Raw genomic sequence first — 25904 nt, forward strand, 5'->3', positions numbered from 1 at the left:
AATGCTCGTGGACTCATAACACAGCTGAACAGAAGATGAGGTCCCCGTTGACATCTGCTATGTATCATCACACACCCCATGGGACATGATGAAGGGATATGTCAACACCTAACTGGTACGTAAAGAAGCAATCATATAATCATGGGAATATTTAATTTGAGAGGTCAACTCTGAACACTTCCTTCTGTTGGAAATAAAATGAGATGTTGGAAATTATAGTGGAAGATCTCCTATCTCAAATATGTGAATCTAACATGAGGGGATTCTGTATCAGGCTGTTGACGTAGGTTACTGTCCTGAGGAAGCAGATTGAGAAAAACAATTAAACCTATGCCATTTTCAGGGTTGTGTGTAAGTATGATGCTAGAACTTGTCTTCAAAAATAAAAGAGAGCATAAGAACTCATAGTAACTTTGTTTCCAGTGACTAAAATCTAATATATTTTGATACAATGAAACTGAACAAGCTATTCCTTTTTCTTTAGAATGTCTGATTCCGTAAAGCTGAAAATAATCACAAACCAAATTGCTTGGAATAAAGAGTTAAGAAGGAAAAAGAAAAAAACAAAAAACACAAGAGGGGGTGAGAATAGCTTAGTAAATGCTCACTTTTAATGGAAAATCAGAGGCTCACAGATTTATTAAGAATGACAGAAAACTCTGAAGTATGTTAGTGATTCTTCATATATATGGATTTAGTAGAAAAATGCAGAAGATCCCAGCTAATACTTTTTTTTTTTCTGAACAAATTAAGGGTTGCTGTACAATATTATGATTAAAATTTTAAAATCCTTTCCAGCATAAACAAGCAGAAACTTAATGGGACTGCTTTCATAGCAGAGGTCTAAAACAGCTGCCTGAGAACTTCACTATATATGATAAATAGATTAAATTAACAAAATGTATTAAGTATCAAGGAGATTCTAGAAAACTAGTAAAAAGCTGAAATTCTGCTAGTGCTAATTAAGAGAGGGAGACAGAAAAAAACATTTCTGTTAAGTTTCTCTTGACAACTTTTAGAAAAATCAGATTTAGTTTCCAGAGATCCCAATATTGACATATTAAACAGGCAAAATATCACAGGAGATTTTTATTAATAAAGTGGAATGATTCAAAACTCAGCATGAAATACATTAAATTAGTTGCAAGCTGGTTGCCTTCTTGAAGCTGTAATTAAAAAGAGAACCATCAAGCATCATTAACACTCCAATTGCACCCCATTACGAAAATCCACGGACATTAGATATATAAAAGCATTCAGATGCCCAAGTTGTTCAGTGACATTTTCATACAGTCCTTTGTCATGAAGTAGGAGATCTTAAAAGCCCAGTCAGCCCATCAGGTCTCCTGTTTTTCCCTGTGAGTCATAACATGCTGATGGGACAGCAAATCACTTCTTGTCAAACTACCACTACTCTATTAGTAGCATGTTGTTCTAAAAGCTCTTTGTTATATTTCAATTTAATGAAGAAAATACAAACAAATAAACAAAAAAACTGTAAAAAGCAGAGTGAATTGCAATCAGAGGCCAGCCCTGACTTCAATAGTACACTGTGTAGTACTCTAATGCAATGAAGGCTACAGTGGAAGACTGGGTGTCATAAAGCAGTTCCACTGACTTGGGCAGAATATTATACCTGCTGAGCTTTCTATTTCCTCCATGCTTAGACTATGTCTATATTTATGAGGAGAGAAAATGAAATATTAACACAGTAAGAAGCTAGAAAATCTATTTGTTTGCTAAAATTTAACACATGCTGCAGTAAAAGACCAAAGTCCTGGAAGCAAGCCGCAGGGCTTTCAGGGGGACAAGGAGCTGTCTTGGTACATGCCCTGCAGCCACAACAGCTCACCTCAAGCATTTGGGATTACTGCATCCAGGGTCATTGCTGCCAGGCCTCAGGAAACTTGCAGGCTCTAGGTATACTTTATAAAGAGATAAAAATAGAATTTAATGTTCTTTTTGTCCTTAGAAAGTGAACTGAGCTGGAATAAAGAAGGAAGCCTTGAAAGCAACATTCCTAACTTATTTGTAGCTCAATGTAAATCCTAACAGATTTTCCTCTTAGCAGAGTGGCTTTCAACTAACAGTAATAGACTTGGAAATGGTCCATGACTTCCTCTTTCTGACTTACAAGATGCATTTTTTAGGTTTAATCATATAGTCAGCCCAACTTTACTGTCAACTGACTTGAGTCTCTTAAACCGGCATCCAGACCAGTCTTTGGAAAAAACAACAGAGGTCAGAACTTTTAAAAAGTTTGAAAGCTTGCCTTAGGGGAGAGCTGTCAAGGGAGAATACAATTTCTGTGACAAGAGCAACTTACGTAAGACTAAAGTGGACCACATTATTCCATACTTATTCCATGGCCTCAGTCACCGTCTAACTATGGCTACATGGACTGCAGAAGAGAATCTATTCTTCAAACTATGGATAACTAAGACACGAGAACCAGGCAGTTGAAAACTAAAGCACTGTCAACCACTCAGATGTTGCTAGGTATTTTCCCAAAACCTTTCAGGTTGCGAAGACAACCACCAAATGAATCTAGATAGGATATTATTCTAAATAAAAACCATTACCTACATGTCATCTAAGCATTTCTTTTTGGGTGGGATCCTGTCCCTGTACAGCAGAAACAACACACAAAAGGTTTGAGGCTCTATTCTTAAATTGTTCTTGTACTCTGCCATTGTGAAGAAAGCACTTTGATTGGAAAGACGTCAATTTGCACTGAAAAGTGCAAATATGCTTATAAATATTGGAAATTCCAAGGAGTGATTTACAAACATTTTAAAAGTATATAACTGCTGTATAAGATATGGTATAAAAGACTGTATTTAAAAGCTTACTTGGGACCTCTGTACATTAAGTGATCACATGAAGACATGCAGCCCTTTCTCTGCAAATCAAATTGGGCATTACATAGCATTAACCAAAACAGAAAAATAGCTATGGGGTACTGAAAAAGTAAGATAAATCTCTTGGCTTCAAATTGTAAATTATCCATATGCAGTACTGTAACATATGGCTAATACTCTCACTCTTTTAATAAAAAGGTAAAGTACAAATTTTTGTTCTGATGGATTGTTAGAGGAGATGGAGAGAACCACTCAGGACATAATGGAGCAATAATATTTGGAAAAAGAAAGATCACATTTGTTATTTCAAATGGTCAACAGATCCATAGCTGCACTCAGGGACCTGGTAGAGCCTTGGAGATTTTTAAGTTTGAAAAGTACAGTGTCCAATGTATAACAAGAGTAAAAAACTTAAAGTTTAGTCACCGTAAACATAAAACACTTCTCTAGAGTATGTTTTTGACCCTGACAATGCCAGCTTGTTCATACCAAGTCCCAGCCCACCCACAGCCTACATTCAAACCTTGCTAGAATATGCAGTAACTTGATGCAGAAGCAAATTTGAATATCCCTATGTACAATCCTAAGTAGAAAAGGGGGAGGAAAATAATTAAAACATTAACTAGATTGAAAATTAAATGGCATGGATCATTGGGTAGCTCTGTGTTGGCTTATTGACTGTTGATAGGTTACTTCAATTATTTGCAGTTTCTAATGCAGCAACATTAAGGGCCCCATTGTGCCACGTACTGTGCATACACGCCTGTTCTTAACGACTAAATTGTAAAAGACAACACACGGGAAGTGACACAGAGTCATAAAGAGGTTAATGGACTTAACCAAGGTTACAAGGCAGATAATAGGAGGGATGAGACTAAAATAAAACAAGCAAAGACTACAAGCCATACCTCCTATCCTTCTGTCATGCTTAAAATAACCTCATGATTTAGATAAATGAGCTTTACAAGAAAGAGTTCTAACAGTCTTAATAGAATGCATCTCAAAGTCATCCAATGACTTTCTAGTGGATATCTTTGCATGGAAAGATAAATGTAAGCTAATGTGACATAAATAAGGACGAGGAAAGTTGATTAGACTCAAAATGTTCTTTGAATCTGAAAATTTTCTGCATAATGCAGACTTGCTTTTCAGTGGACTAAAATAATAATTATTTTTTAGCACAGATCTTAGGTGAGAACATTAAATTCTGTTTGTTCTATATGTCATCAACAGAACTGTTCACTATTCCTAACTCATAACTGAGAATGACTATTAAGGTTGATAATAAGAACCACAAAGAAACCATCCTCACTTCCTGGTGTAAGCTGCTGAAATTACAACACGACGGCACATAGCATTTTAAAGCTAGTGAGACTCATCAGAATTAACATAGGAAATACTTATGATTCATCTTGTGAGAGCAAGTTGTTCATGGTTAAACACTGTGATGAAATGTGTTTACTTCCCTGTGGGTATCTGCTATTCCAGCAGGTATAGTTAAGGTTTTCTACCTTTGTGCCATGCTATGCATGTAAGCAGAGATGCTGTGCTTTTCTACATAAACCAAATGCCTGTTGCTCTTAATGCTGCATTTTTTTTATCTAGGATGATTTTGTTTTTAATTCCTAATTTATCCTCTTGAGTTGCTAAGTTACCAGCGTGAAGAATCAGTGTATTTCTATGATTCTATGATTCTATGTTGTTAGTGCCACTTCAGATTTTTCTGGCTTTTTGAGGGTACTGCAATCAGTCCTTGTTCCTTAACTCAGCTCAGTTGTGTGCATAGGAAACAAAATACAGAGAAATTAAGAAGTATTCATTTGATTGGGCTGAATGAATATTCATTGAACATTACTCGCTGTGGCCACCTCAAGATTCCTGATTCCTTACCAAGACAGCATAAAAAGTGATTTTCAGTATAACTGTGCTTGTGTTGACTTCCTCACATTACTAATCTTGACTTTAACTGAAATAATGGTATGATAACATCTTCAAGAATCTTGACTTTGTTGTTTCATGCTGACCAGCAAAAACCAAAGGACACTCCTGTGTGATATGCGCACTGTTTGCATCATCTCTCGAAGCTCAAAAGAAATGAGCCACACTATATGGTGACATTCTTTAGATCTGGAAATGAAATGGTTCCCTATGATATCTATCTATCTATCATTATGACAGAAATCTGGAGAGTCAAAGCAGTTATAAAATCCATTCTCTTAATTGGTGTTAAATGTGATTACAGTAGAAGAGTAGTGCTTTAAGAACCATGAGAAGTCAGGCACTTGCGATACAGCTCTTAAAGAGTGAAATCAAAAGATTTCAGATGCTTAAAGTTCTGGGTGGTGACTTCCTCATGGCACAGTCTGGGTAAAGTTATTTTATGATAATAAGGGATTACCCCGAAGGAAAGAAATTTGTCATCCATGATGTAAATAGATTAAAGACAATGGAAGATCACATTCTAATTTTAAAAAGTGACAGTAAATGATAGTCTACTACACAAATTGCCAATATGTACATCTATTAGCTGTCACAGCAATGAACTGCAACAAATTTATTAACTGATCTTGTGCCTCATTTCCTCAAATACGAGACAAAGCTGATCTCTCCAGCTAGAGACAGCAGGCACACATTGGAATTCTTGACCAATACTCAAATGCTCTGTGTCTATTTAAGAAAACAACAACAACTAAACTTAGCAGTCTACTGTAATTCTAAAAAGGAATGTCACAATAACCTACACTGTGTGTTCTCATTTCTTTGTTTTAAATAACAGACATCAGTAATTTAGTATAATTGTGGAGTGTGAAAGGCAATATTAATGATTATGGTACTTATTATTTTCTTCATCTGTTCTTCCGCTATTCCATCAGAGGGCTTCTCCTTTACTCAGGCTGAGTGATACGGAATTCACTGATAGCAGCATAGCTAAGATGATTGTTTCAGAACACCACAGCAGTCCCACTTATGTTGGTTTCAAAGACATAAAAATTCCAAGGGAAAAAGTCCCACAACTTCCAACAGCATCAAATAAAACTGAGATGGTTACAAGACTTCCATGTGGCCTTTCAAACTAAACAGCCTGGGGGAGAATTGGAAAGAGATGAAAAGAGATCTTTGAAAATATTTTTGAGGTAGACTGTTAAGTGCATTAAATTAATCAAAATGAAGAACTCCTCCTCACCTATACACAATAGTCACCTGGTTCAATAGTAATGATCCTTCTGTTTCCAGTGCCAAACCTACTACACAGCTAGATAGTGTGTTTGTGTTGGCATCTTTAGAACTCTAATACTCTAAAACTTCAAAGTACTTTATTTCTAAATGCAACTAAGCTGGTATTTATTTCTTCAGATATTCTAGTAACTACAAATGCTCAAAGAGGAGGGAAAAACTGAAATTTACAAGACAAACTTGTTAAAAATATCATCTGCAATAAAATTCAACATGTAGGAAAAGAGAGAAATCTTTACAAGCCACTACGGAAAACATCTGCTTTCTCTAGAAAGCAAGCATTAAAGCCAGCACCCTACAAACCTCCTTAATTTTAAAAAGGTTTATCTGTGCCTTTATTAATCCTCATCTGAATAAAGTTCATGGAATCTCTGAGCTCTGTCCAGTTCCAGATCTATTTATGTGAATGTTAAGAACCACTGGCTGTGATAATCAGCATGTTATGTAAACATGTGATCTTTCCTGTTCATACTGCACATGCACAATCACAACTGGCACTGATGAAAAAAAAAAAAAGAAAAAAGAAAAAAAAGAAAAGAAAGAAAAAGCATTTAGGTTTTGTTTTTGTGTCTTAATTACATTTTCACATTCAACTCAACCTCTCAAAACCAATTTGCTTCTTTGTAAGAGAATGCTTTGTATAAGTTTTTACGGTGATTTCTTCATCAGGAACCTATCTTAGAATAAACAGCCATTCTCCAGGGTAATTACCTTAAGACCTTTCACAAACAGCATATTCAAATCCATATACAGCAAGAATGAACATCATCTCTAACAATTAATACATACTGCAGGTCATGTTTATCTGTTCCCAGTGTAATACCTAAAGTTTTGCCAAAGGGTCTTTCTTAATCTTATCTAAACTATTTCTAAAACACTATTAGAGTAGGAATCAAGACAATTTTATTTTTTTTTAAGAGAAAAGTTACTTGCAAACTGTCCAGCACTATGCAAATGACCTATTTGAGACAATTTACTCCACATGATGAATAAAGAGACCATATAAAAAATTAATTTGGGTTCAATACTTAGAGGTTTAAAATTGACATTCAAAAGGAAATGAAAACCAATAATGTGTGGGTTGAGGATTACCATAGGATTCAGGGAGGAAGACGCCTTTGGAAATTAAAGTTGTGTGTTTACATTAGGATAACCAGTGATAAAAATCATGGCCCATTTTAATAAACAGAAAGAATGAACAAGAAAAGTAGACTACACTGAACACCTGTCTAAATGGCAGTGTTTGAACAAAACAAACTAAATCTCTGCATGACAGAGGATAAGTTTTATCTAACAACTATAACAGTTAAATCAAAGGATATTGTTGTCTTGTTTAATAATTGTTTTTTGAATTTGAATTTGTGGATATATTATGAAGAAAGAAATTGCAAGCAATGTTCCTCTACACAACTTTCAGAATGCAAACACAGAAATTACTTCATTTCATGTAAATGAAGAGAGAAATATATACCTTTCCAATTCAGGTAACAAATATAAAAATGATAGTAATAATTATTAATATTAATACCTTTGGTTTTCTGGAGTGAATGATTATTCACATGTAGGATGCAGCTCTCTGGAGATGTCAAAACACATTATAAATATTAATGAATGATGGCAGCGGTGTAACAAATATAATAAGTAGCAATTTTCCATTCTACAGAACAAGAAACTATGTCACAATCTCTATAAAAACACGTAGTGTATAGGAAACAAAAAGAAATCAACTCTGATCTCCTTCTACATTACAAAGATTGTCTGTCCTCATATATTTGATATTAAGCTGTGTATTGCCACAGTATTTGTGCCTGTATCATTCTTAGAAACCATCCTGAGAGGACGGAGAGTTAAGATGGCTACCATTTATTTCTTTTAATGTGAAACACCATCTTTTGTAGAACAGAGTATCTGTATTCAAGACTTTTTTCATTGGAGATGTTGAATTACATTTGGTGATCGTTACTGTAATGATGGGATAGTGGCAAAAATGGAAGAAAACACTGGCAACTCAAAGGGATCATCAGACTCTAATACGTATAAAAAGCCTATGCACAGAAAATAACGAATTACCTCATTTAAAAGTCACCTTCATACAAATTTATCTTTTGTTTGTAATGCAATACAAAATTCCAGTTACTTCATTATTATTTTTTTTCAGAGTGCAAAACAGAATATAAAATATTTAATAAAAGGTGTAAGTAGATTCCATTATGTAATAGTTGGAGAAATGGTAACTCATTCGAAAATGAAACTGTCAATATAGCAATCAAATCCCCATTCTAATCATTGACGTCTTTTTGGGACAGCATATTCTTCTGACAAAGAAATGCAGATAATTAAAATTATGCACAAATCTCACTGTCTGAAAATCTAGGACTTTGTTTTACAAGTTTGGGAAAAAATAATGTGATTTTATAGAGAACAAACACCTATGAATCCATTATGTTGATATACTTCAAATAAGTGAATATTATCTTTGCCATTTTTAGCATAATTTCTGTGAAGTTTTCTGTCTAAATATGAATATTGTTTTTTCTTTAGACCATTCATAGCAAGCAAAGTATTTGTGACAGTGAGGGCAGAAAAACTATCAGATCAGAAGAAGGATAAACAGCTGTGAAACATCCTGAAGAAGTTCGACCTGCTATAAGAAAACTTTTCTGCTTCCTTCGAGACAGAAATAGAACTTTCAGTGAAAATGGGAAGAGTGAGAACATGTATCAGACCATGAGATAGGGATGGATGAACGAACAATCAGATAGTTCTATAGAACAAGAAAGTGAGGCTTATGATCAGTTTGTGAAACTTGACAGGTCTGTATGGGAGAGATAAAGAACAAAAATGTTGGGGAAAAAGATGAGAAAGTGTGAGTAGTTGAGGTGTTAAAGATTTTTGCCAGCTTCCTTTTGGTATAGTTCAGTTGCCTGCAAGTACTTGTAGCTACTTGTCTTTTGAAGGCCAGAAAAGACCATCAAAATCAGTTACTCTTCCCAGTGAAATACAGCAAGAGAACAAGAGAATCAAACACTCTTATTACAGCAGATTAACTGAGTTTTTCAAGAAAGAAACAGCAACAAAGATGGGCAACATATTTCTATTTAATTGCAATGGAAAGTAGGAGCCTGATTAATTCACTCAATAGCTATCCGAGGAATTCCTAGTCTCTATAAAAGCCAGAGACATGCAACAATAAACCAGGCTGGAAAGCTACAGCAACTGGAACTGGCAGGAGGACCTCCTGCACTGAACCGAATTTTTGAGGTCCCTGCTAGATACCCATATAACAAAAACCTCACCAGGGCATGTGCATGATTCACATATTAAAGGCAGTACACCATCACTTGCCCCAGATGTTAAAAGTGACATACACAAAGAAATATTTTCTCCATTTTTCCTATTTATAACAAAGCAGCTGCATTAAAATTCTTTTGATTGCTCTTTATATGTCATTCTGAAATAAATGACTAAAAACTAACATCAAAGAGGAGCAAATAGAGTAGGAAAAAAAATAAACAAAGTCTTCAAGTAATTTTCCCTGAAGTAAAATAGAAAAGCAAAACAAAAACAAAGCCCAAGGAAAACAAAATAGCCATTTGGTATATTTTTTGCCAACATAAAAGCAAAAAGAAGAATTCTTTCTTAAGGTTTTTATGAGTCAGGAGAAAAGTTATCCCTTCTGCCTGCATAGCTTTACACTGTCAAGGGAAGTGAGAAAAGCCAGAGGCAAAAACAAAGTGTGAAAAAGACCCCAAACAAACACCACTGCTCCCCAAATGGTCCTAACATGTACACCAGCTTACAAACATGAATTCAGTTTCTGTCTCACAGTGAACAGTATTAGCACAAAATGATTTTAATAGAACTTTTTTTTTTTTTGCCCCCAAGGGGAGAATAATATACACACACACACATATATATATATAATATACACACATATATATATGTATATACAATATATATACATATAATATATATATATATATAATCCTGATATCTCTTTCCACTTGAGTATAAGATGGCAAGTCAAAAAGAAGTATTGAAATATCTTCAAAAGTTGTTAGGATTCCAATGATAACACAATACAATCTTTTTACCTGTTTTAACCATCCCAGTGAACCCAGTGCCAAGACAAGCATGTTAAAAGCTAGAAATAAGTAGATGTGAAATTATCTACATAATAATTACAGCAGTAACCAACTGTGTACCATCATTGCTTTTTTAATTAGCAGCTGCTCAGATCTGTTTTTTTAGGGCCTGACTCATTCTTGTTTGCATTTGATTCTTGTATCACCTGGACCACAAAGCATCAGCTTCACAGCTGACTGCATTTAGGACTTAATTTTATACTTTTATTTTGTTTTCTTTTTAAAACCTGAACAAAATCTTGACCAAGTTGGAAAGTTGCCATTTGGGTAAGAAAAAAGTACTTGTAAAAAGGATTTGCAGATATTACAGCAAGGATCTTTTGCAATAGAGTATAGGTCAATTAGGCCTGGTGTCACCCAGGCACAGTATGGAATGGGCTAAGAATAGTTGAAAGGCTGTTTTGCCCTGAAATTCCTAGGGGAAAACACCTGATACAGGAAAACAGAAAAGTGCTGGAAAGTTATCTGTCTAAAGTGATAATACATTTAAACAGAAGGAACAACTATTAGCATGCAGACAGACTCTGAGAAGGTCTCTACAGAGATCTGTACTTTGGGGATTTACATGTGATTTAACAATAGCTAGAAAATAAAAAAAACTATTACATGGTTCATGATAAAGTCTAAGTATGACCTGAAGATGAATAAGGGAAGCATGGTGTGGATATTAATAACTTAAGAACTCTATTGAAAAATCAAAATATTCACATAGCTGGGCTTGATGTTTTTGTGTGTTTGTTGTTGTTTTGATTTTGATTTTCTGTTGGCACTCACCCACTGTTGATTACACATAAATAACTGAAATGCAGAGGCTTTGCTCACTACTGTCTGTGGGGAGATTTCTGTGGCTTAAGAATAATATCCATAGATTTCAAGCAATCATTTATGGATACAAAGTAGACTTTAATTTCAAGAAGGAGTTCACTTTGTCCATTTTTATTAAACCTTTTAAAAACTTTTCAGATTTATGCTTTCCTAGTCCACATAAGTTACAGAAATAAGACACTAATTAAAGAAATTCTTTCCTCGTCAAAATCAAAAGTGTGTGAAAAACTGCTATTAAGCAGATGGTTATCTGTGAAGTAAGGAAAAGAGGAAAAAAAAAGAAGGGGCGAGAGAGAGAGGAAGAAAGGCGGTAAAAAAAAGAAAGATGTCGTAACAAACGTTTAGCTCCAATAATTATAGATAATTCTCTCTCCTACTGATCCCTGATTTATCTTCTGGAAAGACTCATGTCTTTTAAAACAGTAGGTTTGATAAAATATTAAATACGATTCTAAAAACCAACCCACTCTGAATCATCTCAGAGTCTTTGGTTGCTACCTTCTGTGGGATAGATTTTTCTTTGTATAAGAATAATTTCCGATGAAGGTGGCACAACTCTGTACTTACATCAGGACTCAGTGACATTGATCTTTAGAGGACCAGCATGTTGGGGTTCACTGCTCTTACTGATTAATAAAGCAAGATTATTATTATTTTTTATTATTATTACCTTAGATTCTCCTGTTTGTCTGATAGATGTTGATACTCCTAAACTCTCAGGCCTTGATGTGGCAAACATATCCATGTGAATGCAATTACTTGAGGAGAAACAAAGTGTGCCGCTTAATGAGAAGAATATTCATGTACTTAAAAACCAAGATATTTTAGCTGTTGGTTTAAGCTAAAGAGAATTGAATCAATTTTAGTCAAGAGTATTACTTCTGTTACATCTTCAAAGCCCAGAATCTACTTGAGGAAATACTTTATAATGAATTTGATTTCTTCCTACAGTTTTGATGACTGTTCATTGTAGGACTGAAAATGAAACACTGCATTGTAATCTCGAAGTTCATACATACAGGCAAAATAAGCAGTCAATTAGTTTGTAAAGAGGTATGGGGCAATTGCGTTATCCTCTTTGGAAGCTGCAGCTACCCAAACTTTCCCACGTGACCTGAGAGAAAGCACAGCCTTTCTGAAATACATTACTTTATCCAATGATGTGCAAACTGGATATACAGTTGTTTGAAACTACTTCAAGGAGTTAAACCTACAGAATAATTAGAATAGAAAGGATAAAAAGTAGTTGGATTTTTATAGCAGTGTAAAAGACCATTTTAATACTAAAAAGTATTATTTCTTGCATGGAGTATCATCCAGTACCAAGGGACACATGATATATGTAAATTTCCAGCTAGAAAAACTTTTGCTGTGATGGATAAGTAAATAAAGCTAAAACTATTACAAAATGTCTGAATGTTTCCAAAGGCCTGAAATGCAAGAATTGCAAAATAACAAACTTCTGTGTATAAGATGAATCAGATAAATTAACCTAGGACGTATGTAGCGACATGCGCTGCAATAGGAATGATGAACAACCTACCCCACTATTGCTGTTCTCAAGACATGCTTTTGCTGTTGGGTTATGGTAAAACAGGAATGTTAAGGGTGCATTCCCTAAATGTGCTCAAAGATATCTGTTCAACCTTTATCAGGCACTGAATCAGTATGTTGTCCTGTGGCTACAGTTACATTGGTACTATGCTTTTGCCCTAATAACTTGTCCTTGTTTGATAGAAAACTCAAATATCTGGTTTGTTTCAAAATCTGCTGAGAAATCTTACTTTGTAATGAATATAATGTCAAAAAATGTCATGAATATGTTGGCTTTCTCCATGATTTTTTTATTTTTTTATTTTTTTAACAAGCTGTGGTTACACTGCAGTTCAGTAGTTCACTGCTATCTACAGTAGCACTTAGAAACTCCACTTTGAGGAGGCTGGAGTCCCACAGGGAACTATTCTTTTTTGCCAGTATATTTGACATGTTCAGCTGTTAGTGCTCATTATGGTCATTATGAGCTATTACTGCTCATTATGCTGTTAGGCAGATGACACCTAGATTTACTGAGTTAATGGTGATGGGGGTGGGAGAATCTTTCTTTTTAGATATATGAGTAATCAAAAAAAAGCTAAAAAATCTTTGAGATTAGAGAAAGAAAAAGCTGCTGAAAGAAACACTATACTTTTAAACTCTGAACAGAGATATCAAATCACGTTTGCCATTTGGCATTATCTGTACCTGTGCCAGTTACATGCATCTCCCTCTGTTTTTCTCCCTGCTAAGCTCTAGAAGCCATATAATTCAAATACTGAAAACAGCAATGAATCCAAGCTAATTAGAAGAATAATTCTGATATTACTGTTCTATTTCCTCTGTGCCATCCCTCATGCAATGACACATTTCACTTTGGTAACTTTTTTTACTGATACAATTTCAGATAGCCTTAGGCATTACAATTAAATTATCCTCTAAAACAAAAATAGAAATATTGGCATAGGCAGTTCCTGAAAATAATATGGAGAGCCACGCAGCAACAGGCCTGTCTGGAAAAAAACTATTTCAATTACTTATTTGTTTTTTCCATTTTCTACTAATGCAAACCATATATAAATTCGTGGTCTGAAAACATTTATCACAAATAAGTAACAAAGAACCTTTTTTATGTGAAGAACAAGAGATTAAACACAACTTTCTGAAAAATAAATGGATTACAATGCCAAATTTCTGGTTTCTCTTGTATGTCTACTACAAACATAGGGATACAGCATACTTTGGCTTTCAGATCTACACAGGTACTTCATTAATTTCCCTATGTGTCACAAAATTCAACACAGCACTCAAGCTCCTTGATGTGAAATCCTGGAATAAAGTCTCTAAGGGTGCACGGTGCTGCAATAGCTTTAAGTATTATGCACTCACTAGTGTAAAGTGTCTGGTATAAGCTGGAGGATCAAGGGAAAGGAAATGCCATTGCTACCTGCTATTTGGTGTAGAACAAGAAAGAAGCAAGCAATAATCTTTCCCCTCATGGTTTGCACTCAGCTGTGTACAGGCAGGCAGTGAAGCCAATGTTCACTGGCTGAGAAACAAAACAAATGCAAAACACAGAAGGAGATACATTACATTAATCTGCTTGTTGCGTCCCAGAAACCAAACATTTCTCCAGTACACGGTTATACATAGTATGGGAAATCTCAGAAGCATCTTCTACCTTTCTCTAATGAACCAAATGAGAAATCCATTAATGAATTGGTCAGGTATAATTAACAGATGGTTACATAATACACAGGGGCATTACTGTAACTCAGAGATAGTTTTAACAATCTGGGTATTTCCAGAATTGTCTCTTTTGCTGAGAAACAATTGTAAAGGACAAAAAAAAATGGGTTTTTCCATGCATGAGGCCAAACTGGCTTGCACCAACGTTGTGATTCTACATGAAGGCTCACACTTACAACGTGCAGTTTCTTTCTTGTGAGCCAAATTTTCATCCATGGCAAACATAAGAGAAAAACTACAGAATAAAGATGCTCTAATAGACTGAAATGAGATAAACATCAGGTGGGCCCCACCATGACAGAAACAAAGCAACATTTAAATTAATATAAACAAATAAACAAATATTCTGATTGAATTTACTAAGTTTTGCCTAAGGAATCTTCTGAGTAGGTTTTTGGGCTTTTTTTTGTTCTTGATTGAATACCCTTTCATGGTTAATCCCACCCCAGTAATTACAATCTAGTGCTTTCCTGATGAACAACACAGTATTTTCTAAGAATCATATTGTCAGATGTCATGAATGCAGTCGAAAATTACATCACAATTTCATCTGACAGAAATATAAGGACTGATCTATTTTAGTTACCACATAACCTACAATTTGTTTCCAGGTTTTAAGTAGTATTGTGTATTAATATAGTGTTTTCAAGATCATAATTACTGAGTACTTAATGTAAATCTCCTCTATAGTCTTATGTGTTAATGATTGCAGCATTTTGATGAAAATATTTAATAAATGCATGTTTAAAGTTGTTTTAAGTTACACAAAATGATAATATACCTCCATTCTCTCTTCCTCCCTTGGGTATGGGTATCTTTGCCACAGCTATGGTTTCTTTTCATGGAGTAAGGAAAAAAAAGAGTTGTGAATTTTATACCATGCCAAACAACTGATTGTTTGTTGTGCTGAGTGTTCGTGCTGACCCACTAGCAGTGTTTTACAGTCTGAAGATCAAAGTGCAGCTTGCACATCAAAATCAAATTCAAGCTTTTGTTTATTACTCTCTTAACCTTTCATCTGCACTTCATGTGCTTCACTCAGCACTGGAAAACAGAAAAGTAAAAAAAAAAATGTTCAGAAACCTTGTTTCAGTGAGTGATCTTTACTTCTTGACCTACTATTAACAAGTCCTTTGCCTTTCTTTAAATTCTTCAATCACTATCATTACAATTAAACTCCTTTTGAATAGTGACTTAATATGTACAATTGTTTTGTTGTTTTTTTTAAAGAGAAAAAGAGAACTTAATTTGCCTATGTGATGTTTATGTTAAAGAATCCGTGATAAGTTTGATAAGAAATGAGGTTTATCTCTAACCTTGCCTTCTCATTGTTGTATTCTTTTTAAGATAGCATTATTTTAGTTTTTTTTTAAAGAAAGTGACACAAGAAGTACCAGATATACGTAAAAACTCTCAAGGGAAAGGAAAACAGAACCGTTAATCAGTTGTGTTCTTATAGAGGAATCCCCAAAGATGTCTTTAAAACAGACTACTGCATTCTGCAAGTTGTTAAGCACAGGACATCAAGCCTGCTTTTTGCAACTGCTTCATTCCAAAGCATTTCAGCACTTGCATTTACTGAGAAGCTGCTATTAAAAGCACCTTCAATCTGCTTTATACATGTCAACTGCAGAATGCTATTAGCTGTAATTGGCAATTTATTTTTTTTTTCCTTTTGCTGCTTTTAAAGTATGATCAGATTCCAAAAAGTAAGGTTTTAGGATTTTGCTAATGTACCCTAAGTGATGTGTTCACCAATAGCGTAGGTAGTTTTCAGTGAAGAAAGTGGTCTTCATCAACATATACTTTTTAAGTGTGGGTCAAGAGATGAATGAGAGATGAGTGAGAACACAGAAGAAACCTCCTGGCATGACAGAAACAAAGGGAAAGAAAACACCACATGGGTCTGTGGTTGGCAGGCAGAACCTAAGTAACTGGTATGAAACTACAACAAGCCTATGTTTATGAGTGTAGGTACACTTTACACTGAAATCCTTCCTAAGAGAGAAAGCAAAAGTGAAATGGAGAGAAAAAATAGTCTTCCACTCACTGATAACTTTCAGACAGTCTTTAGATCTCAATATCAAGAGCCCCCTTCCAGAAAACTCAAATTCCAATTGAAAAAGCCCTCCACAACCTGAGAAACCTCCTCCAGTGTTTGATCACCTCCAGAATAAAAAAGATTTTCCTTATTAGGATTTCCTGTATGTGTGCTTCTTGTCCTTAAGTTAGATACCACTGAGATGAGTCATCTCCATCTTCTTTACTGCCTCCTGACAGCCATTTCATAGAATCATAGAATAACAGACTCACAAGGTTGGAAAGGACCTACAAGGTCATCTAGTCCAGCCTTCCTCCCATTACCACTGTTACCACAAGCCACTAAACCATATCTCGTAACTCCTCATCCAGACTCCTCTTGAACACTGCCAGGGATGGTGACTCCACTACTTCCCTGGGCAGCCATTCCAGTGCCTGACCACTGACCATCTATCCTAAACCTCTTCTGGTACAACTTGCGGCCATTTCCTTGGTTCCTGTCTGTTGCCTGGGAGAAGAGGCCAAGCCCCTCCTCATCACAACCTCTCATCAGGTAGTTGTAAAGTGTAATGAGGTCTCCCCTGAGCCTCCTCTTCTCCAGGCTAAAAGCATTTATAAAGATTGGTTGAGAGATGTTTGCAAGGCAGCCTCAGAGGGCTTACTGTTTCACAAATAAAGATCTATGCCCTTCCAGCAACAGCTGGATGCCAGATGTGATACCTTAGGGCATCTCCCATGCTATAAGACATCTGTGTGAGTAATACAATCATCCCATCCAACACAAAACCCAGGTATTGGTAGGGGCCTAATGTTTACATATTTTACTTTGAGTTCAACTACTAACTGCTAGGCTTGGTTCATAAGTACAAACAGATGTCTGTCTGCATACAGAGGTGCCTTTTGTGAATACTCTTAGTAAGTTCAGCTCAGGAAAATAACTTGTTCAAGAGATTTTTTATTTTTTTTTCCCAGGGACAGTGATCAGCAGTGCCAATCATTTTAATTTCCTGCAAAGAGGCCTGTATTTCAAAAAATCTTTCTCATTCTATACAAACTCAAATTGAAGACAGCGAAAACCAAAGCCTTTCAATATACTCCATTTCTTCTGGTGCCCTGCATATCGCTGACTTGGCAATGGGAAGTTCAGAACCAAATTCTGGATAAATTTTTGCTGGGTTCTGCAACTTTGCAGGATGACTTTAACAACAGCTAACTATTAGTGGACATTGATCGTCACAAGTAATTTTGTTTCTTTCAGAGTGAGATTGATTATCTTTACCTAACTTGTGCAGATCTCCAGGGAGGATATGTTGAGGAACCACACAGAATGGGATGAAAAACCTTTTAAAGGACTCAAAAGTTTTAGCAGCAAAAGACTAACTAAGCACTTGTGTAAATGGAAAGCTCACATCTCATGACAAAAGCTCTCCTCTGTGTAGCCGGGGAGAGGAACTTCATTTATCTATTTCAATCATCCAAATGCTAGTTTTCAATCATTAATGGGAAACAAACCTACTAGGTCCCATCTTTCCATTTTTTTTCCTTTTGAATGTTAGAAGAGACCCACACAAGAGCAGAGGAGGACTGATATCCTGCTAGTGCAATGGTCTACCACAAAGGTGACTGCAGTAACAGGAATAAAAAAGGAAAACAATATACATGACCCAACCTTTCCTTGGAGCTCCAGTAAAACATAAAACATTTTCAGCTGGAGAAAATTCACATCAGAAAAGAGCCACATTAGCAACGTGAAGGCAAGTAAATTATTTTTCTTTTCTATCAAGAAGAAAAAAAAAAAAGGAAATAGTGAGCCCTTTTCCCTTCTGTATTCTCTTTCAATTATAAATTTAAGAAGTTGAGAAACAAAATCTAGCAATGTGCATCCAAACAGTTATTCATTATGACAACAGGAAAAAATCAGTAATCAAATGGTTTGTAAGCTTGGAATACTCAGGATGTACAGGTCTATGAAGCGTTAACAGACAAAGTTTTAAATTACTGGAAAGAAATGGTGAAAAGAATGTTAATATTCTTTTTATTGTGAACATTTCCCTTTCTGTCTCCCATAAATTAGCCTTCCTAGTTAAGGGCTGTATAAAAGTGAAAGGAAAATATTTAGAGAATTTTTTTGAAGAGGCATGTAATAATAAAGTGAGTAATTATAATAGCATTAGGACACTCAGGAGTGTATTTTACAGGGTCATTAATATGGTTCATGGGTAGCTGAAAGCGCATGGCCTTTGGCCTCCTGCCTCACAACACACATGGGGCATACGTTAATGGCTCTGTAAAGCACACCCTATTGTGTCTCAGTGCTTTAATAAAGCCTTGCAGATGAAATGCAAAACCATTTTCAGTTGAGCCAGAGTACTTTCCTGAAGTTGAAAGGGAAATTACAGCCACAGAAGCAAATCTACTAATGTGCAATACATTATACCAGCAAGTAGGGATGCAAACAAACTTTTAGGGGAAGAATTTAATTTACCCATATGCTTCTTGTTGAAATCTGTGAAGATACTAATTAATGTTCGCCAACTCCACAAACCATTAGAACCTTTAGAAGTAACGAAAACAAGTTAGGGAGATGCTTGCCTTTTCTCTTTTAAACTTTGGACTTACATGGTACTATGCCTCCTCTATTTCTGTTTCGCACTGAATACCTCATTATCACTTAATGAAAAACAAAACAGCCTAAAAACATTTTACAGCATACCTGCGGCAACGTAAAATCACTCAACAAGAATCCTGATGAAAAGTGCTGAGAAGGTGAACAAATAGTGATGAACATGAGAGATTTCATGAAATCAAAAAATCAGCAGCTGACAGAAATGTTCAGTAAGAAAGCATTTTTAAAATCAGTGAAATTCTTGAACAGGTAGTGAGTATCTCAGATAGAGACTGCTCACCATTTTTGTTCTATTACATTAGAATCGCGGCACATAAAACATGAAATATTACTGCAGGGTAATGAAAAAGCCCAAGTATAATTTCTGTCTTACTTCTCATCTTTGAGCAATGATAGACCCCCTGAAACATTCAGCAGATATTTCAAACACTTAGAAAAGATACATCACCTTCCTTTTTTCCAAACTGTTTAGTTTGCAAAACATACAACACAAGAGATAGTGAAAATACTTCTACAAAGACATCAATATCTATTGTTTATATTTGGTTGAAGGTAATTATTGTAGTTGACATAAAAAGGGATATTTACCAATAAACATCATTTACCCAGTCTTCTGCAGAACTTCATCTAGCAGTTTGCCATGAAACACGCATATTCAAACTCAATTTTCACAAAATAATAAGTATGTTTCAGTATATCATGAGGTGTGAGAAAACAGCAAACCAAAAAATGCAGTCTTCTATATATTCCAGTTGGAAAGTAATGCAAGTTGCTATATTTTAATGTACATTTTTCTGTGTTAGCAGAGGTAGTTATTTGCACGTGGATCCCACTAGATTGAAGAGAAAATTTAAGACCTGCACTGCTGCCAAGAGTTTTGGACCTTCTAAATCTACTGTCCACATTACAATATAGAGCCATTATAAAGTTCTGTGACAACCTTAAAATACAGAGCTTGCTCAACTGATTCAAAAAGAATCATGAGGTATTACAGTAAAGAAGCATCAAATCAGTATTTGAGCTAGCACCTCCATACCTAAACTACATCACACATGAAGAAAACATAAAATTTGAGCAGTATTATGCATTTCAATAGGTTGAAACATGTGAACAACATTTCCAGTCAAGACCTTTGTCTTGTTATCCGTTGCTTCCAAGGTCAGAAGTATGCAGAACTGCTTCATTAAACATCAGAAAAGACGTGACTATTTCAACATATGTAATAAAATACAATGAATTGAGGACTCAAAAACTATTCTATCTATGCCAACTGTACTATATCTGGGAAGAGATATAATCTAGATGCTAAGCTGTAGCATATTTCCTAATGTTACGTAATTATGATCTTTATAACTTCCTGATCTTTCCACCTTAGTTGAAAATCAGAAGATTATTTCAGTGATGGAATGCTCTGCAGTGAGATCAGATTGCATAGAAGTCTTAATTTATTCCCACTTCTGGATTACAGATCCTTTCCTGGGAAGAGTGGCATACTGGAAAATTTGATTTGCTTATAGGGACAGGGCCAAATCTGATGCTCTAACAGGGCTCTCATCACAAGACAGCCAAAGGCTTAGAGTGTTGTATAGAGGATAACACATTTTGAATACAAGAAACATTTGTATCATTGTGGATAAGAGGTAATGCGCGGGGATCAATGACAGTGTAAAAGTAATTTGGCCAAATATTACTTAGAGGTGTAGGTAGCTAGATGGTAAGAATTACAAACTTCATGTAGGATAATAGGGTCAAAGATTTCAATTATTTTTCTCCTGAGGCAATAAGATTTCCATAACTTGTCTTCAGTCTTTCCTATTTCACAAATTTTATCAAGTTGAAGTTTATTATGAGTTCAAAGATTAATCTGGCAAAACTGAAATATTTTTATTATATGAATTATTGATAAAGGGAACTTATCTTACCAAAAAGCAATTTCTCTTTACAGCAATGACACAAACTGTACAGCAATGACCAAAACAAATAGATTTTAAGTTTGATATATGTTATTTTTTGTTTACCAAGAAAAGAATCCTAATGACAAACACTAGAACAAACCTGTTAGTTAAAGGGTACCTGTACCAAGACAGAAACTTATCCAATGGCAAAGAAAATAATGTCTTTGAGCTCTGAAAAATAAAGAAGTGAGTATATATCCATCTAAGCAGATGGATAATGTCAATTTGTTGTGCTAGAAAAAGCTCAAATAGAAAAGAAATGGTTCATTTTTAAAGTGCACTATATATTCAGGTTTCCCATTTCATAAATATCTTGCATGCTGTGCACTGCAGTTGACCCTTTAAACGTATCTAGTCAATAACCTATTGTTTACTTCAAGTTCATTTTGTCATTTTGATGGTACAGATTTGAGTGTGGCAATCTTCCATTCTCTGCTTCACTGCATACATGACTCCCTTTGGCTGGTACTAGCTCACAAAAAAGCCACTAAAATGTCATTAATTAGAGCTGGTTTGAGATCCAAATGCTAATTCTATTAACAGATCTATGAAATTAGGACACTGTAAATCTAGATGAGTTGTGCTTGGGCCTCCTGCAATCTGTGTTGACCTGAGGTTACCTACTATATTAAATACAAATTGTCTAATACATTTTTAGAATGCTATGTGTAAATCAGACCATGTGAAGTATGTCACCAGAGGGAACAGAAAGCTGCAGCATGCTTTTTATCTTAGCTTGTTCTATTTATCCAGTATTAAATTCATTTGGAGTGCTCCATACAAAGAAACAGTGATACTCAAGGATAAGGTGGGGTCAGATAAGACCTTCAGGACAAGTTTTCTTCTGCATAACCTCAAGGTGATAAAATTTCATTTATGAATGACTCAACATATATATATCTAATAGAAACTTGTTACGAAGCTGTCAAGGGTCCCCAAAAGTATTTCTGAATTACATTCTCTGTCTGTTCATCCAATTCAGAAAACTTAAATGAATGATTTTCAACTGCACATTTTGATGTGCTTTGCTATTAATTTTCCATCTTTACTTTCAATGTAATGTACTTTTAATTAGGCAATAATATATAATTTTCTGTTCATCTATCATTACTACTCAAATATATTAGTAAAGAGAGAATAGAAAAAGGCTCATCAGAGACCTCTTTGTAGTAAAGCAAAGCTGGAAGGAAATGCCATCTCCTGATAGTATCTTTAGGGTTTCATAAAAAGGTAATGGATGTGCTTGTCACAGTCACTAATGATCAAACATTTTCCCATTTTGACTGGATGTTAAATCGTGAACTGTAAAAGAAAACTTCATAGTCTAAGCAATGCAGCCAAATAATCTCAGCTTTTTTCTTTCTTTCTTACTCTTATGTCTAACTAACATAAACCTTCCTATTCCACTGCTGCATAAGCTGAATGGTTACTATGATGAGGATAGGTGGAGAGGCTTATTTTTGAGAGGCAAGACAGCTCCCCAAGTTGCAGAACAGGCCATCTATTATATAGGCCAAAATGCATAAGTGACACAGGGTGCTAATTCATCACAAAAAAAGATACTCTTGGTTTAATATTTACAGTAATACCATGATAGAAAAGGCAAGGCAAGAAAAAAACAAAAGCAAAACATTTTCTGATGGAAAAAATACTCAGTAAATGATTACCAAAAATAAAGGAATAAAACATTTTAATAAATTAGATTAACACAGAATAAATCAGATCTAATTTGAATGCACTCAAATAATTTAGTTTTCTATTCTGCTTAGGAAAGAAAATGAAAAGAAGACAATGTCCTCTAGTCAATCCCAATGGAACTCGACTCGTGAAATCATGGACTTGTTTGAGTTGCAAGGGACCTGTAAAGGTCAGCTACTCCAACTTCCCTGATAAATGGCCAGGTACTTCAGAATTGTTTTGATTTTATTATTATTATTATTATTATTGCTGTGTGTGCCCATCCCTGTGTTTGATCCTGCAAATGGCCAAACAGGTACTTCTTCAACCCATGGGTAATGGCAGAAATGCAGGGCCTGGAACAAATTGCCCAACAGTCTATATTTAATGCCACCCTTTTGCCTATAACCTATTGCTCGTTGACTGTGTTATGTCAGGAGCAAAACATATTTTCAAGCCTAATGTATTTTCCAAACACATGTCTTCTAACACACAGCAACAAATAATGTTAAAGCATAATAAGACTCATCCTCCATCACTTCATTGTTCACAAAGCTCTTGCAGATGCTAACAAAAGTAGGAAACAACTTTCACTGCAGTATTTTTGCTTTGCTTTCCTTTGCTTCACTATTTGATTTCACACGACTGCTTCAGCCCACTGTAGCCATCTGACACAACAAACTATTGAAAAATTGAAGTTTAGGCTGAAGAACACAATAGGACTCTAAGAATAGCTCCTGTCAAAAGCACGGTGCATAAGCAACAATTTCCTTGTTGTATTGCTTCAAACTGTAGGCAAACCAGGCTTTTCCATATTGGGAAGTACTGTATTTATGAGTCTCACTGATTTAAGTTCAACCGTTGGCAATATTAAGATTTAATATTTATAAGGATTAGCAGGCCTTTCAAACACAGTGCTACAGTAATAGTGCAAATGATTACAAACTATCATTAAAAGTAAAAAAACTGCCAAATAAAAACAACAAAAAGAGGTGGGAAAAATCTTTGCCTCATGAAGAAGAAAAAAATGGGGAATTTAAAGCAGTGGTTTACTTAGAGATTCCTCTGAACTATTGTTCCATCACTCAGTTCAGTTTAATCATGAGTTCTTTAAGAATGTTTTTCTTTCAGTTCTGCTAAATTCCAGGGTCCAAAAGACAACCAGAAGCAAGAAACAAAAATTAATAAAATGAATAAATGTGTGTTCAGTTGGCATGAATCAGTTGACAACTTTTTCTTTCCTCTTGGGAACATAAACTAAGGGGGAAGAAGCCAATAGTGACTTCTCCTTTTCAAAAGAAAGAACATAGAAAACAGCACTGGGGGTATTAAATCCATCTATCATGATCTTTGTCTGGATGTTAAATAAACTCCTTTTATAATCCCTTTATGTTTCATTTATGAAATTTAAATTAAAAGCTCCTGCCTTTTTAACAGTTGGAGATATTTTAGATAAACATTTGAAAACTTAATTTAGTTGAATTCAAAACCCAAATTTATCTTCAAATCTGTCTTTTCATAAAAATAAGCTATAAAACTATAAAGATTTGTCTGCACCTACTTGTGTGCTATCCTTCAAGGACATCAGACTACTCACTAGAAAAGATTGCTTGTACAAGACTCGCATTTAAAAAGATTGCAAAGAAGATATAAATAGTCTGTTTCCAATGGTTTCTTACTCAGCAGTCCCTAAGTTTCCAGAGCAAACAATTCTCTTCTCCATCTCATCAATATCTAAGGAAAGATTCTAACAGACTTTCATTCTCAGACTTGCTTCAGACAAAGTCAAAATTGGGTCAGAGAACTCTCAGGGTTTTTGTTTGGTTTTTAAATGCACTTGCACCACACTTCAATTTTTATTATCTTTACCAAAGAGATTCCACCTCTAAGCATTCTAAAATTTTAGGAAGGAGCAAATCTCACATGTCTGTAAACTGTAGTGCTTCAAGCAGTTTAATCTATAGGACAAAGATTGTTTCCACTCAGAATAAAAAGAAAATACTGTAAACTGTACCAAGAGCTGTCTGCTACGGACTTAATAACGATAATGAAAAGAATCCAATGATAGCATATCCTCCCTTCCCATCACTACCAGTTTGGACAAAAACTCTAAACATTTATTTAACTGGATTTCTTGTTAAGAACTGTCACAGGGAGAATTCTGGTTAAACAATGGCAGAATTCCTAAGACTCACATGGATCACCTACATTAAGAGATTCACCCACAAAAATCAAGATGTGAGAAATTAGAAGATAGTCCATAATCTTCTCCTGTGGAGAAAGAATCCTTCTATTACTTTTCTACATACAGCCAGGCATTTTAAACAGCAATGAAGTGACATTTAGTCCTCCCACAAACAATGGACAGAGAAGCTAAACCTTACGAGGTGTGAGATTGGTAAGGGAAGCTGGGAGTTTGTCAGTTATGTATTTGTAAAAGCATGTCTTTTTTAATGCTACTGCAAAGAGTAACGTTTGGTTGTACCATTATGGACAAGCAGTTCTGTACACCAATGAGTACAAGTTTGGAAACAGACAAAGCTGATATATTGTATGATTACAAAAGAGTCCAATTCTGAGGCTGTCTTACACAATTGTCTACACTCTAAGAAATATAAAGAAAGCTGTGGAAAAAAAAATGCAAACTGTGCAAATTTTGTTTCTTGATTGCTAGCATATTTCTACACAGCTTACTTATAGATGTGTAATCATCCATGTGGTAGATAATTCAAAGAAGCACAAAAGCACGAATACAAATGGCAGCCTCACAGTCTCAGTAAGATGTTAGCACTGGGTTACCCTGGGGATCAGTCTTAAGATCCCGAGAGAAAAAGCCATTACCATTAGTGAAGAAATTTTCATCTCTCAAGCAACGATCACTTTCAAACACTGCAACTACAAATGAATTTAGGAATCAGACTTATTTACAAAAATAAACAATACCTTCAGATCATGGCTGCTATATCAGTGAACAAAGCACTCTTCTGGTATTTAATACAGATAAATCTTTGACATATGAAGGACAACACACTTCTTTGTGTATAGTCACAAATTAATAACCACAGCACTAATGCATGCCCAAGGACTCAAAGTAAATTGGGAGACAGGAGAAGGGAGACAAACATGCAAAAAAATCAGTATTTTCTTCCTTAAAGAAGGACATCACAGATGAAACCTCCAACCAGATGCTAAGGAGATTAGTCCAGCAACAAACAGTCACACAAACTGAAAATCGAGTTCACTGATTTTCAGAAACAAC

At 35.1% G+C, this 25904-nt stretch overlaps 1 protein-coding gene across 15 annotated transcripts in view; it reads right to left on the reverse strand.

Annotated features, from left to right (window-relative positions):
- Positions 1–25904, reverse strand: part of NLGN1 (neuroligin 1) — a 431043-nt gene that overhangs the window by 141584 nt on the left and 263555 nt on the right. The window lies entirely within an intron of this gene.

Source organism: Coturnix japonica, chromosome 12 (genome assembly GCF_054131305.1).
Source record: "Coturnix japonica strain WE chromosome 12, WE-NBRP24, whole genome shotgun sequence".
NCBI classification, from domain to species: domain Eukaryota; kingdom Metazoa; phylum Chordata; class Aves; order Galliformes; family Phasianidae; genus Coturnix; species Coturnix japonica.